Consider the following 14,878-nt stretch of genomic DNA (forward strand, 5'->3'; position numbering starts at 1 on the left):
AAATATCGGTATAATCCGTATAGGTTGACATGTATGCTGTTGTGTATTGTGGCAGACTGACTGCCTGTCGCTTGCTAATGATGACATCATTATGCACAAAACGTGATTGTCTGCTGTCAGAGTTGAGCCTGGAGAACAACTCAAATTATTTCAGAGAATAACCACATGGAACACTGAATTTCTTTCCTGATCAGGGAGAGCCAGCCTGACCCTTCATCTCTGTCCATCAATCTGCTCTGAAGGGCCCGCCCATCTCCCTTTCATATTTATTGAATAAAGTTACATACAAGCATATAGGACAAAACAAGGAAAAGACACAGAGTCTGGTCTCATGTTGATATGAAAACTGTTATGGCTTTAAGCCTCCAGTCTCCTAGTCTTCCCATAACAATGTCCAGCCCTGAACCAGTGTGCCGGTCACACCGCTCTTCCCTCAAGGCTGACCCGCTAATTAAAGACGCACATCTACGCTTAGCAAAAACATGATCTCAGCAAAACAGTCTGCCCTCTCACTGAATCAAAGATCATCTTGTGAGCAGTTCAATGATCACTTACAGTTCAGTGAACATAGTGAATAAATATGTATCAATCAATCAATGTAGTGAATATAACTACTTTAGCAATTCAGTGATAGCAATATAATAAAACACATGTATATAAATGTGTATATGGAGAATGAGATCAAAGACAAATCAAAGACAGCAAATCAAAGTAAAAACATTAATATTTTATAATCATATTGCTGATATATAGAAAACCCTGTCATTATTCCCCCATTTATCGAGTTTTAATGTCTACATTCTCAACATCATCATTGTAGAAAACATCAAAAACCTTACAGACAGTGTACTTAAGCATCAGCCGGTCGACGCAGGGAGCATTGTGGGTAGTGAGTTCAGGTTCACTTTGGACGTTACACTGTTACCATCGCTCAGCACAAACAAAACAGACTAATTTTAACATTATTTTATTTTATTTCTTTGTGGCATGGGATAATTTAATTGCCAAGACTCGGTGGGAGAGAGGAGATCTCACAGCGCAGTTGCAAGGACTTCTCTTCACAGTTTTAAACACCATTTTAGATTTTTTAAAAAAGGATGCTTTATGTCTTCAGATGAATCCCACTGAAACTAACAGGTAAGAATTTATACTTGCTAACATGTCTTTTACTCCACCAATCAATGCATTAATGGATGTATTTTGGTTGTTTAAGCCGCAGGGTTCAAAACGTGTGACAAAAGCAGCAGCTTTTAGTTCATGTATATAATACCGAGATAAACTGTGACTTCTAATACTGTGTTTTTACTGCTTTTGAAAGACGATGACAGTGTTTGGGGTTTTCTTTTTATCTTCATTCATTCATTTTTCATGCGTTCTTATGTGTTTGTGATCCTTGAATTTACCCAGCAGCGAAAAGTAAAAGTGAAACTGGTTTATCAGTGTAATCTGATGTGGCCATGTCGAATCAATACTAAAAGTTATCGGTATCTGTAATAAAGAAAAACATTTTTTTTTAGCAGTTTATCAGTTATTGGATTAATGGTTGTTGAAGATAACATTTTGGTTAGCTGTGCCCACTGTTTCAAACAAAGAGTCTTACTGTAGTCGGAGAGTCAAGTGCTCCTGTTCTTCAACACCTGATCAGGACTTCACCATACATCTGCAATGTCACAACAACCACCACCTACCCAAAGGGCCGCCCGTGGCTACAGCACAACGGACACAACCCTGCCAACCCACACACTATGCCTCTGGCCAGAATGTAATTTTCCATCAGTAGAGTAGCAGGGCACTTTCAGATGTTCAGAGATCTCACAAGAAAGTAAACTGCAAGAAAACATCCTATATCCTTGTAAGTTTGTTTGTATTCTTGATGTGTTCTTTCTTAGGAGCTCTGACATCACTTGTCACTCATGCAGTCTAAAAGCATCTTGTCTGAGGTAACTGACATCCATAAATTTAGCACAGGCAATAACAGGGCGACTCATGAATGCAGGGAAACTGCACTCTCTTATTGCTTTCCACATTTACTCTTCCCACGACTTCTTTGCACTTAATATCGTCAGCCGAGCAACCATTGGCCATACAGGAATGACGATTCAGGAGGCTTCCGATAACTTCACCACAGACTGCTGTGTCCTAGTCTTTACGGAAGCTTGGCTACACTCATCCATCAAATTCAAATTCAAATTTCAAATTCAAATTTATTAATTGATATAGCACCAATTCGTGATGAGATCGCCTCAAGGCACTTCACACAGCATAATGAAAAAAGAGAAAACTGAATCAAAAATTTTAAAACACAATAAAAAGACAAAACCATAAAAGTACACAAAAATAAAAGCACATCATAACACAATAAAACTAACGATAAAACAAGGAAAACAAATGAGTCTTTAAATGTGATTTAAAAGTTTCCACAGTATACGACTGTCATATGTGTGCTGCCGGGAGATTGTTCCACAGAGCTGGGGCACGGTAGGAGAAAGCTCTGTGACCGGCAGACTTTTTATTCACCCTGGGAACACACAGAAGTCCTGCACCCTGAGAACGCAGGGCCCGAGCTGGCACATAGGGCCTTACCAGGTCAGCCAAATAGGGAAGTGCAAGTCCATGAACAATTTTATAAACTAATAACAGTACCTTAAAATCCAGTCTTGCAGCAACTGGAAGCCAGTGTAGGGACGCCAAAATGGGTAATGTGGTCAAACTTTCTGCTTTGTGTCAAAAGTCTGGCAGCAGCATTTTGAACAAATTGAAGACCCCTAATACTGGACTGTGGTTAAACCAGAAAATAGAGCATTACAATAGTCCAATCTAGAAGAGACAAATGCATGAATCAAAGTCTCAGCATCAGCCATAGACAGGATGGGATGAATCTTTGCTATATTTTGCAAATGGAAGAAAGCAGTCCTCGTAATGTCCTCACTTTCACTAAAGATTCCTCACTTTATCCGTATGATGTATAACACACGAACCTAAGCTCTAGCTGATCAAATTGATACTTGTACCTCACTGGACCAAGAACCATAAATTCAGTCTTATCAGAATTTAAAAGTAGGAAGTTTTACTAGACATCCAACTTCTCACTGATGCAAGGCAATCTTCCAAAGATTTTATGCAAATGAAATTACCAGCAGTTATCGGCATGTACAATTGGGTGTCATCAGCATAGCAATGAAAGGCAATCCCAAAATGTTGCAGTATATTCCCAAGGGGTGCTACATAAAGGGAAAAAAGCAGGGGGCCTAAAAAGGATCCCTGTGGAACCCCAAACTTAATGTCCCTAAGATCAGAGTAAGTGCCATTGCAAAACACACAGTAAGAACGACTAGACAGGTGAAGAAGTTTTCATTTCAGTCTCTAAATCAAACCCGCCCTGGGGGAGGTAATCAGCTAGTTCTAACTAACTTAACAAACATTGTCTGTTTCTGTGTAGGCTCTCAGTTGTCCAGGTGGTTTCCATAGTAGAAAAAGCTTGAATCTTTGACTGGACTGGGTTGCTTGACGTGAGGATGTTTCGCTTCAAATCGCAGAAGCTTCCTCAGCTAAAATTCTTGCTCTGGTGGTCTGACTTCTGTCTTGACTCTTGTAGAGAAGAATAATCAAGAAGTCACAAAAGCTGGAGTTTTAAACCTAACCAGACCCCTCCTATCGAAAGGCAGACTGCTATAGGCAAGTGACTAAACAATAGCTCTAATTAGCACCTATTGTGCTCTAGTTAGCACCCTCCTAATGACAGGGCAGCTGTCCCTCATAATGATGGGAGGGACCCTCTCCTGATGAGCCATCAGGAGAGGGTCCCCACCAGAGCAAGAATTTTAGCTGAGGAAGCTTCTGCGATTTGAAGCGAAACATCCTCGCATCAAGCAACCCAGTCCAGTCGAAGATTCACGCTTTTTCTACTAAACATTGTCTGATAAAATGGAATATATGCAGTAGGGAGAAATTGAATTTGCATGCTTTCAGTACAGACATACGTAAAATCATGCTCACAACTGCATATATTGCTGCATGAGTTGAATTTTGATCTGTTACCTATTCCTGTTTAATACTTTGTTTTGTAGTTATAATAAATTGCAACATATTGCATCATATTTGTTTCTAAAAACTATGACAGATGCGGAAAAACTTCCTGGGATGTATGATGTACGAAGTCTGTGAGAAAAGTATCTGACCTTTTTATTTATGCAAAAAATATGGATTTGATTCATATGTTTTTACGTCAGCCAAGCTTGAACCTTCGTGCGCATGCGTGAGTTTTTCCACAGCTGGCGGTTGCGTCATTCACCTGTGGGCAGACTTTGAGTGAGCACTGGTCCACCCCTCTTGTCATTGTTTCATTGCGAGGAAATGGCGGAATGATTTGGTCTTTTTTTCCCATCAGAATTTTTTCAGAAACTGCCCAGCTCTCCACAATTTCTCTTATACTAACTCGACTGGTAAGCACTGAAAGCTGAGATAGGCATGTGTCCTCTAACACTCCGAAACGGAGGTATTCCTTTGTCTCGCTTCATCAGCGAATCGGTCGTGACGCATGAAGCCTCCGCGCGGCTTTCCATGACAAAATCTCTTGTTAAAAGTGAAATCTGCCAGAAAATGGCTGATATCCAGCTCTTGTGATAACCAGAGAAATTGCACACGACGGTCCCGGCTCCACACAGCGATCCGTTTAGAAATGATGTGGTGGTTTCTGCCTCTCGATGGCGGCTCGGAGCGCGGCGCGCCGTGCGCCATTGTGGGCTGTCCTTAAAGCTGTAGTAACACTCCTTATTCTCTGTGAAGTCCGTAAAATTTTCACCGAAAGCCAGATAAATTTTTCGAATGGTTTCCAGCTGCCTGTCTCTAACAGTTTCTGAAAAAATTCTGATGGAAAAAAAGCCCAAATCATTCCGCCATTTCCTCGCAATGAAACAACGAAGAGAGGGGTGGACCAGTGCTCACTCAAAGCCTGCCCACAGGCGAATGACACAACCGACAGGCGTGAAAAAACTCACGCATGCGCACGAAGGTTCAAGCTTGGCTGACGTAAAAACATATGAATCAAATCCATATAGTTTTTGAAAAAAATAAAAAGGTCAGATACTTTTCTCACAGACCTCGTATATTCATTTTTTTAGCAACATCAACCTGAACAAAATGTCGGGTTGTAGCCTCGCTAGGTAAAATACTGTAAACTGATCAGCAAATCATGAATGAACATGAACACCAAGTCAACTTGGTTGAGCTTTACTTTTCAGGGGGTAAAAAAAAAAAAAAAGCCTTTTAACCACTACTCTGAATAAATAGCACAAAAAACCCCAAACCAAATGATTTATCTAGATCTGGTGGCCCAACACACACAGTTCTCTAAGTGTCTACTAAACAACCAAATGTGGTGGATTATGGTGGCAACTGATTGGGGAAGGAAGAATTCTCGTTGCCTAATTGGCTTGTTTTTCTATTATTCACGAGCTTGTGAAGCCACAGATTTCTGAGATTTGTAACTGATTGAATATTACAGCTTTAATGATAAATGGAAATCTGGACTATAGATTCTGTCAGGATTTAGGCATCATTATATTAAATATGTAAGAAAACAACAATTCAGCTTGACTCCATTTTATCTTTGCTTTCGCCTCGAGGTTGATCCCTGACAAACAAGCGCAGTGTAGAATATTCAACAACCTGAAGTATTACAGATAAAACTCAGGTGGGAATTGATTTGGAAATGAAGACCCTGCCGTGTGCACACAAACACAGCAGAAAAGCAGTTGGGGCTGTGGTGGAGGAACCTTTTGTAACAACATCAAATATACAAGGGGGATGTGAATTCTGCAAAACAGACTGCAAACTCACGGCAGTTAGATATGATGACTACTGTGAGAGTGCTGCCAGAACGTATTTCCCCTTTTATCTCAAGCAGAGCCAAGTCATAAACAGCGAAACAAATGAGGAGCGGGAATGAGTGAGAATGCCAAATTAAAAGTGAAGCTTGCGCACAACATTAGTCGTGACACTAGTGACAAAGGAGCAAAATATTCCACGTCGATTTGATTATGTTGCTCGGCAATACAGAGGGTTTAAATCAACTACCTGACAGGCACTAATATTAAAGGACAAGCTTGCTTTTTTGCAACCTTAGTCCACAGTAAAATATTGCTGGCAATCAATATTTTTAGTGTTGTACTCAGTTTTGACAGTTGCATCATATGAAATAAATCCTGTTTTGTTTTAGATAACACGCAGGTATTAATAGGGCACCGATAGTGGAAGTCAAATGAACTCAAAACCATGTTTTCCAAACCTTCATAATTGCTTAGTGTTGTTATTAATGTTTCCATATATTTTATGATTACTTACAACATATATTCCTGGTGATATTATTCAATATATACATCCACTAAGCTACTGTGCTGCCTTGATATAAACCAGTATATTTAAAAAATGTACTAAACAAGCTATATTTCTTCAAATGTATTGTACCACTAACAGACAAAGTAACACTGGCATACTCTCCCACTAAATAATAACAAAGATCATTGTTAGCATATTTCATTGCTATTTCATGCATACAATAGATTTTTCAGATCCATGATGACTGCTCTATATTGACTGTCACTGGCTTTATGAAATAACTGAAATTATCCTTTGTCCCTGAAAGATGAAATAGAAAAAAAAAATTTAAATGTTGAATGTAACATCTATATCCCGAAATGAAACAGTAACTAAAACACAAAAGAATTGCACCTTTTTGTATTGCCCAAATGAAAAACTCAGTTGCAACAGTTCATTTCAATATATGAGCCGTCAGTGGGATACATTTATTGACCAAAAAGTATGAATTTGAAGACATCCCTCCAAATATTATAGTGTTACAATCATATATTTACAATGGATTGTGTACAATATTATTTTCTTAACTCAGATGAATTGCATTGTTTGTTTGTGTTTGTTTGTTTGTTTTGGTTTTTGTTTTTGTTTTTGTTTTTAAAGGTCATATACCCACAGTTTTACAATCATTAGCTAATCATTCATCTTAGCTAAGGTTAAGCTCGTCAGGTTAAATCTGAAACCATCCCACATTAAAAGAAAAAGAACCCAGATTAATCTATGAAAGTCATTTAAATCTAGCTCGCTACTTGGGTAATTATACATAGCAGATCTTCAGATAACAAACTGTTACTACAAATAGCCAAATAAACACACGAGGTAATGCACAATGAAACAATATACTCACCATATCAGAATAGACAGAGTGCATAATCGCAACTACGGCTAACACCAGCTAACAACAAATAGTCCCTGAGGCCTACCTAGCTAGCAACCTAGCGCTCAGAAACTGAATTAAACTCACAAAATTTTTCAATTTCAATTTATTTCATTTATATAGCGCCAAATCACAACAGAGTTGCCTCAAAGTGCTTCACACAGGTAAGGTCTAACCTTACCAACCCCTAGAGCAACAGTGGTATGGAAAAACTCCCTCTGAGGAAGAAACCTCAAGCATACCAGACTGAAAGGGGTGACTCTCCACTTGGGCCATGCTACAAACATAAATTACAGAACAATTCACAGAACAATTCACGGACGAATATGCAAGAAATGCTATTGGCGCACAGGACAGGAGGATCGCCAACACGAATACAACTCCCATCTCTGGATGGAGCTGCACCTTAAACAGAGAGAAAAACAGAATCAGGCATCAGAAAGACAAAAAATACTGTATAATTTGCCAGCATTAAACAACAGAAAAACAGAGAAATACTAAGGTGATCACCGGCCACTAGCTCTAAACTTCACTAAAAGACCCAGAATTTAGGTAAAGTTGAGGCCGCAGCCTGCTCCAATTACTAATAAATTAATTAAAAGAGTAAAAACGTAAAACAAAACAGTACCAGTATGCTAGCCATATAAAAGGGAAAATAAGTGCGTCTTAAGTCTGGACTTGAAAGTCTCCACAGAATCTGTTTTTTGACGCAGGGAGATCATTCCACAGAACAAGGTCACAATAAGAGAAAGCTCTGTGACCCGCAGACTTCTTATTCACCTTAGGGACACAAAGTAGTCCTGCACCCTGAGAACATAAAGCCCGGGCCGGTACGTAAGCTTTAATTAGGTCAGCTAGGTAGGGAGGTGCCAGTCCATGAATAATTTTATAGGTTAGTAGCAGAACCTTAAAATCTGATCTCACTGGGACAGGAAGTCAGTGAAGGGATGCCAAAATGGGTGTAATGTGGTCGAACTTTCTGCTTTGTGTCAAAAGTCTGGCTGCAGCATTTTGAGCCAATTGGAGACCCCTAATGCTAGACTGTGGTAAACCAGAAAATAGAACATTGCAGTAGTCCAATCTAGAAGAGATAAATGCATGGATCAGGGTCTCAGCATCAGCCATAGACAGGATGGGACGAATCTTCGCTATGTGGTGGAAGAAAGCAGTCCTAGTAATAGTTCTAATGTGGAGGCCAAAGGACAATGAAGGATCAAAATTACCCCAAGGTTCCTCACTTTGTCAGTGTGATGTTTGACACACGAGCCGAGGCTGAGCGTTAACTGGTCAAATTGATGCCGATGTCTCACTGGACCAAGAGCCATCATTTCAGTCTTATCAGAGTTTAAAAGTAGGAAGTTTCTAGACATCCAACTTCTCACTGCTGCAAGGCAATCTTCTAAGGATTTTATGTGAACGAGATTACTAGCAGTTATCGGCATGTATAACTGAGTATCATCTGCATAGCAGTGAAAGGTAATCCCAAAATGCCGCAATATGTACCCAAGGGGTGCTATATAAAGGGAGAAAAGCAGGGGGCCTAAGACAGACCCCTGTGGAACCCCAAATTTCATGTCACTAAGGTTCAAGGTAGTGTTACTGTACAAAACACAGTGAGAACGACTGGTCAAGTATGACGTCAGCCATGCAAGGGCACTCCCAGTAATCCCAAAATGATTTTCCAGCCTATCAAGTAGAATATGATGATCCACTGTATCAAATGCAGCACTGAGATCTAACAGCAACAGAACCGTAGTGGTGCCGAATCCATTGTAAGCAGAAGATCATTCACCACTTTAGTGAGAGCCATCTCTGTGGAATGATATTTTCTAAAAGCAGACTGCAGTGGCTCAAAGAGATTATTCTCAGTAAGATAGTCTACAAGCTGCCGTGACACCACTTTTTCCAGAATTTTAGAGAAAAATGATAGATTTGATATTGGCTGATAGTTTGTCAATACACTAGGGTCAACATTAGGTTTCTTAAGTAATGGTTTAATCACCGCAGATTTGAAACATTTAGGAACAGATCCAGAAGTTAAAGAAAGATTAATAATTTCTAGCACAGTCAGCCCAAGAGTGGGCCACAGGTCCTTAAACAGTTTTGTTGGTATAGGATCAAATAAACAGGTTGTGCTTTTTGTTGACATTACGAGTTTTGTCAACATCCCTAGTGAGATACTATCAAATTCTGTAAATCTAGGTAATACCTCAGTAGTGGCGCCCACCTCAATAGCAGGGTGTAGTGGCTGGGTTAAGGCATGCCGGGATATGTTTAACCTGATGTCTTCTATTTTCTTCCCAAAGTAATCCAGGAAATCTTGTGCTGTAAAAGGAGAGCGAACTACAGGTAGTTGTCCATGCATAAGTGTTGCCACCGTGTCGAACAAGAACTTTGAGTTATGCTTGTTTTTGTTGATCAAATCAGAGTAGTAAGTTCGCTTTGTAGCCAGTAATGCATGCTTATAGTCTAAGATAGCATCATGCCACGCAAGGTGAAATACTTCTAATTTTGAATGACGCCATTTCCGTTCTAGACCTCTTGCTTTATGCTTGAGGTCACGCAGATAATCATTGAACCAAGGTGACTGTGATTTGGGGGAGCACGGTTTTAACACAGGTGGTGGAATCATGTCGAGTGTAGTTTTAGCACTGAGTTTAAACTATCCACAAGTCTGTCTACTGACTGGGTATTTCTCAAATGTGAAGCTAAGACATCAGGCAGTCTAGCTTCGAGTCGTTCTTAGTTGAGGAGTTGATGATATATAAGGTTGTTGTTCCACTAAATACAGCAGCGAAACTGTAAACTTAATGAGTGATCAGACACCACTGATGTAAGGCATGATGTCAATATTCGTGACAGCAATACCACGTGCGAGAACCAGATCCAGGGTATTTCTACTAATGTGTTGTGTGGGCCGCTGAAGAGGAGGTACTGCTGGCCCACCACCACCAGAGGGCGCCCTGCCTGGAGTGCGGGCTCCAGGCACCAGAGGGCGCTGCCGCCTCACAGGAGTAGCCGGGGTGACAGCTGTCACTTATCACCGACAGCTGTCATTGATCATCTGATCTACAGTGGTATATCAGCAAGACGGCATCTCCACCTCATTGCCGAGATATCGCTCTACGAAGAGGTAAATTCTCACTGACTGTATTTTGGAATAACTGTTGCTTGTGACTTCGACAGCATTTACTCTGTTCCTTTTTCGACGAGAGGTGGAGGTGATTTCCCACCATATGTGTTGCTGGGTGCACACGCACCCACTTCTAACTGTGTTTGCTCCTCGCCAGCAGTACCAGGTCTGACACGCGTAGGCAGTGGCCACCTGGGAGTTCGGGACTTGGCGGCTCCAGTATTCCCGGGGTTCGGTGGCGGTGGAAATCGTGTGGTTCCGGTTCGACTTGGACTGACGTCTCCTATCTTCGAGCCTGCCCACATAACACTGTGTATATTGGAGTTCATATTGTAATCTGTTGTTGTTGTTGTGCAATTTCACAACATAAAGTGTTGTATTTGGCTTTATCCATTGTCCGTTCATTTGCGCCCCTGTTGTGGGTCCGTGCTCTTACACTTTCACAACAGGATATCTCGGCCATCGTCATGGATCCCGAGGGGCGTCAACCGGCTGTTGAACGGCCAATGGAAGAACAGGGCGCACAGGCGTCCGCAGGAGGGGTGATCGGTGAGTTGCAGCGGATCCTCACCGCTTTCACGACTCGGTTGGATTTGATGACCGAGCAGAACGTCCTCCTGAACCGCAGGGTGGAGGCTCTCGCCGCGCAGGTGGAAGCGCGCCCTCCGGGTGCTGCTGCGGCTCTCCCTCCCGTCGACCCTGTGCGTAACAGTGACGTTCCACTGGTCGTTCAACGACCCCTCCCACCTTCCCCAGAAGCTACATAAGCCCCCCAGAGCCGTACGGAGGCTGTGTGGAGACTGCGCGGATTTCCTTATGCAGTGTTTGCTCGTCTTCGCACAGCGTCCCGTCATGCAGGATCAAAGATGCAGCAAACAGCATAAGTAAGGAGCATGGTTCAAATCAAATGTCAGCAATAAGGATCAGGATCAAGATCTGGATAAAGCTGAGTGATCAGAGACAAAATCCTTATTTATTAATTCATTTTCTATACCTGCTCATTCCACTTTGGGTTGTGGAAGTTGGAGCCTGTCCCAGTGGCCATTGGGCTTAAGCAGGGTGTAGTCTGGACAGAGCAGTAGTCCATCTCAGAGCTACTGTTTTAATTAAACAGTTGGATTCTCCTGGTCTGCAACCAGTTCTACGTCAGCTGCTAGGTGCCAGCTGATGTGACATGCCGCTCCCCCCACCCCCACTGCATGAATGTTGGAGGGGTCCTGGTGGGCACTGTAGCTGGTGAGATCCATGAGAAGGGCCCAGCACGCGTCCAAAGTTGCTGCTGCTGGCCACGTACCCATTCCCCCTGCCACCGGGCACTGACCCGCCCTGCGGCGCGGTGCCGGGCACTGCCCTGTGAAGAACCTGCCCCCGCACGGCGGCAGGAGAAGTCACCCATGTTGCAGGCCAACAATGGCCATGCCTTCTGGCAGGCAGGAGGGAGAGTGGGGAGGGGGGAGGTCAACGGTGTGACTGCTCCCTCAGCCATGGCACAAGCCCAGCCCACTTCGCACCCCAGCCTGACTGACCCAGCCCTCAGAGCCAATCCTTGTCCCGAAGTTATGGACAGACGGACAAATGCATTCACACCTACAATCAATTTAAAGTTTCAAATTCACCTAACTTGCATGTTTTTGGAGGTGGGAGGAAGCTGGAGCCTCCATACAAACACCGGGAGAACATGCAAACTCCACACAGAAAGGGCCAGGTGGGAAGTGATCCCAGGTGGGAAGTGGTCCCAGGTGGGAAATGATCCCAGGACCTTCTTGCTGTAAGGCAACAATGCTAACCACTAAGCTGCACCGCTGCCCCTGTATTATAGTACAATCATTAATTAATAATATTAGTATAATATGCTGTAATTCATGATTCTACATCAATCCTATGAACCTGACAGGAGGAAGAACCCATAAAATGTTATTGTTGAGTGAGATCAGAATTTAGATTCTGAATCACTTCTTTCCTTTCATTTGCATGTCAAGATTAGTGGATTTGTTGTTTTTAACATTCAATGAAAAATCTGCTTATTTTAATGAAACCTGAAACTTTGGTTAAATTCGGATCCCAAAGGTATTCTAAGCCTACAGTGTTCTTAGGAGCATCTTCACTTTACGTTTAGTAGGACCGAGATCTGTTACAGTGAAATGTCCGGTATGAAAACATGATATTAATGACGTATCATCATGCAATAAACATACAATACTGTTGTTAATCTCAAATTAAAATCTTAGGATTGTATGGCCTCTTTAGATCTTTACTTGTTTGTCTGCAGGTGTGGTACATGGACAGCTACACCAACAACAAGATCGTCAAAGAGTACAAATCCATCCCTGATTTCGTGGCTGGAGTCGAGTCCAGAACCTATAACCTACCCTTCAAATGGGCCGGAACCAACCATGTGGTGTACAACGGGTCTCTGTACTACAACAAGATGCAGAGCAACATCGTCGTGAGGTACAGCTTCGAGACGGGACGCGTGGTCAGCCAGCGGGCACTGGAGTCGGCGGGCTTCCATAACGTATACCCCTACACCTGGGGAGGCTTCTCCGATATCGACCTGATGGCGGATGAGCTGGGCCTGTGGGCCGTGTACGCAACCAACCAGAACGCGGGAAACATCGTTATCAGCCAGCTAAACCCAGACACGCTCCAGATCCTCAATACGTGGAACACGGAATATTCTAAAAGGAACGCCGGCGAGTCTTTCATGATCTGTGGGACGCTCTACATCACAAACTCCCACATGACCGGTGCCAAGGTGTACTACGCCTACTCCACCAAAACCTCCACATACGAGTACACAGACATTCCTTTCATAACCAGTACTTCCACATGTCCATGTTGGACTACAACGCCAGGACCGCACCCTCTATGGCTGGAACAACGGTCACCAAGTCCTGTTTAATGTCACACTTTTCCACATTATCAAAACAGAGGATGACTCATAAGTGAAAGAACGGAAACATTTGACTGGAAGTTCTGATGACTTTTTGTCTTATTTATTTGTTTTAAGTTATGAGTTTGTTCAACCTTTTACTATCAATTTAGTTATTTATTGATAATTTCACGTTTGCCTGTTTTCATACTTCACATTAATTTAAATACTGATTTTTTTATGTTACAAAATAAAAGATAGCACAAATTTCCTATTTATTTGTTTAGTGCATTTTTTGATAAATGAAGCCTTATTTTCAATGGTGCATTCATTCAAAATTGCAATTATTTCTTCTTTTTTTTTTTTTTTGGTGGCTGCTTTTCCTGACATTTAGCCACCATCACTTATTAAATTATTCATTCCTTTCACTGACAGTGTGGCTTTCAGTTTGTTTATCAAGTTTTTTTCTTTAAATGTCTTTACACATGACCTTGTACAACAATGACGTACCTGTGAAGTTACTGTATGCAGCTTTTAGTGTCTTTGAAGACTGTCAGTGTCAGACTGGATACCTTGAAGTACTATATCACAAGACTTGGGTAAACAGCCCACTGTAACTTTCCTTCCCACTGTAGCCAAGTGCTTGCTCACAGGGGGTCGTTTTGACCGTTGGGGTTTTACATAATTATTGTATGGCCTTGCCTTACAATATAAAGCGCCTTGGGGCAACTGTTTGTTGTGATTTGGCGCTATATAAAGAAATTGATTGATTGATTGAACAGCGTATCGTGCTACCTTCAATGTAGTACTTTAAAATGTTGGCTTTTGTATTTTCAGCAACAGTTTGTATGCCTTATTCAGTGCAGTATGTTCTGTCGGCCCAAAGACAACAGCTCACGTGCATGAATGTGTGCTACCCCAACAGCATTTATACTGTAAATGTCGTGTGTATTTTGTATTTGCACATCCCATTCTCTTTCTCGCCATCAGTGGTAAAGATCCATTTAAACCAACAGCAGTAGCTTAAGAAAAGTAAATTTCTGTAAATGTTAAATTAACAAAATAAAGTTATTTTTTCATTAAAGCCGCATTCTGTGGAATGGAAATAACAGAGAAGACTGCAGGTCTTGACTGGGTGGAAGCACAAAACAGGGAATAAACAGTGTTTGAGTTTAGATAGTTACATCTTTGAAATGCAATTAGAAGATTTGCCAAGTCAAGTCAAGTCAAGTCAAGTCAAGTCTGGGAGTCTGCGCTGGTGCTAGACTTCACCACATCTGTGACACCATGGACCCGCTTTGGGACCTGGATGGTAACTACCTAAGCAGCCAGCCGGTCCATTCCCACATCTTAAAAAAAAACCATCTAACAAAACGTGGGCATCCCCTTGACCTTTTCCAGGCACCTACATGCTGGATCATGCATAGAGAAATGTGCCACATGGCCAAAATGTCAAAGCTGATGCTGCCTCACAATGCAAGTGATACTCTTTATCTTGATATCTCTTAGTAACCGCTCATATGGTACAGTCTTTCCAGCAGCACCGAAGGATCTTCTGAAGAGCCATAGTACCAAAGACACCCAGTTGTCGTCTCAGGCCACCAGTTAGTGTCTAAGTCTTACA

General features: G+C 42.0%; 1 pseudogene; it reads left to right on the forward strand.

Moving 5' to 3' along the window:
* The first annotated feature begins 12,523 nt into the window (after positions 1 to 12,523).
* LOC117521299 lies at positions 12,524 to 13,602 on the forward strand (annotated as a pseudogene).
* Positions 13,603 to 14,878: the final 1,276 nt, after the last annotated feature.

This window comes from Thalassophryne amazonica, chromosome 12 (genome assembly GCF_902500255.1).
Source record: "Thalassophryne amazonica chromosome 12, fThaAma1.1, whole genome shotgun sequence".
Lineage (NCBI taxonomy): Eukaryota > Metazoa > Chordata > Actinopteri > Batrachoidiformes > Batrachoididae > Thalassophryne > Thalassophryne amazonica.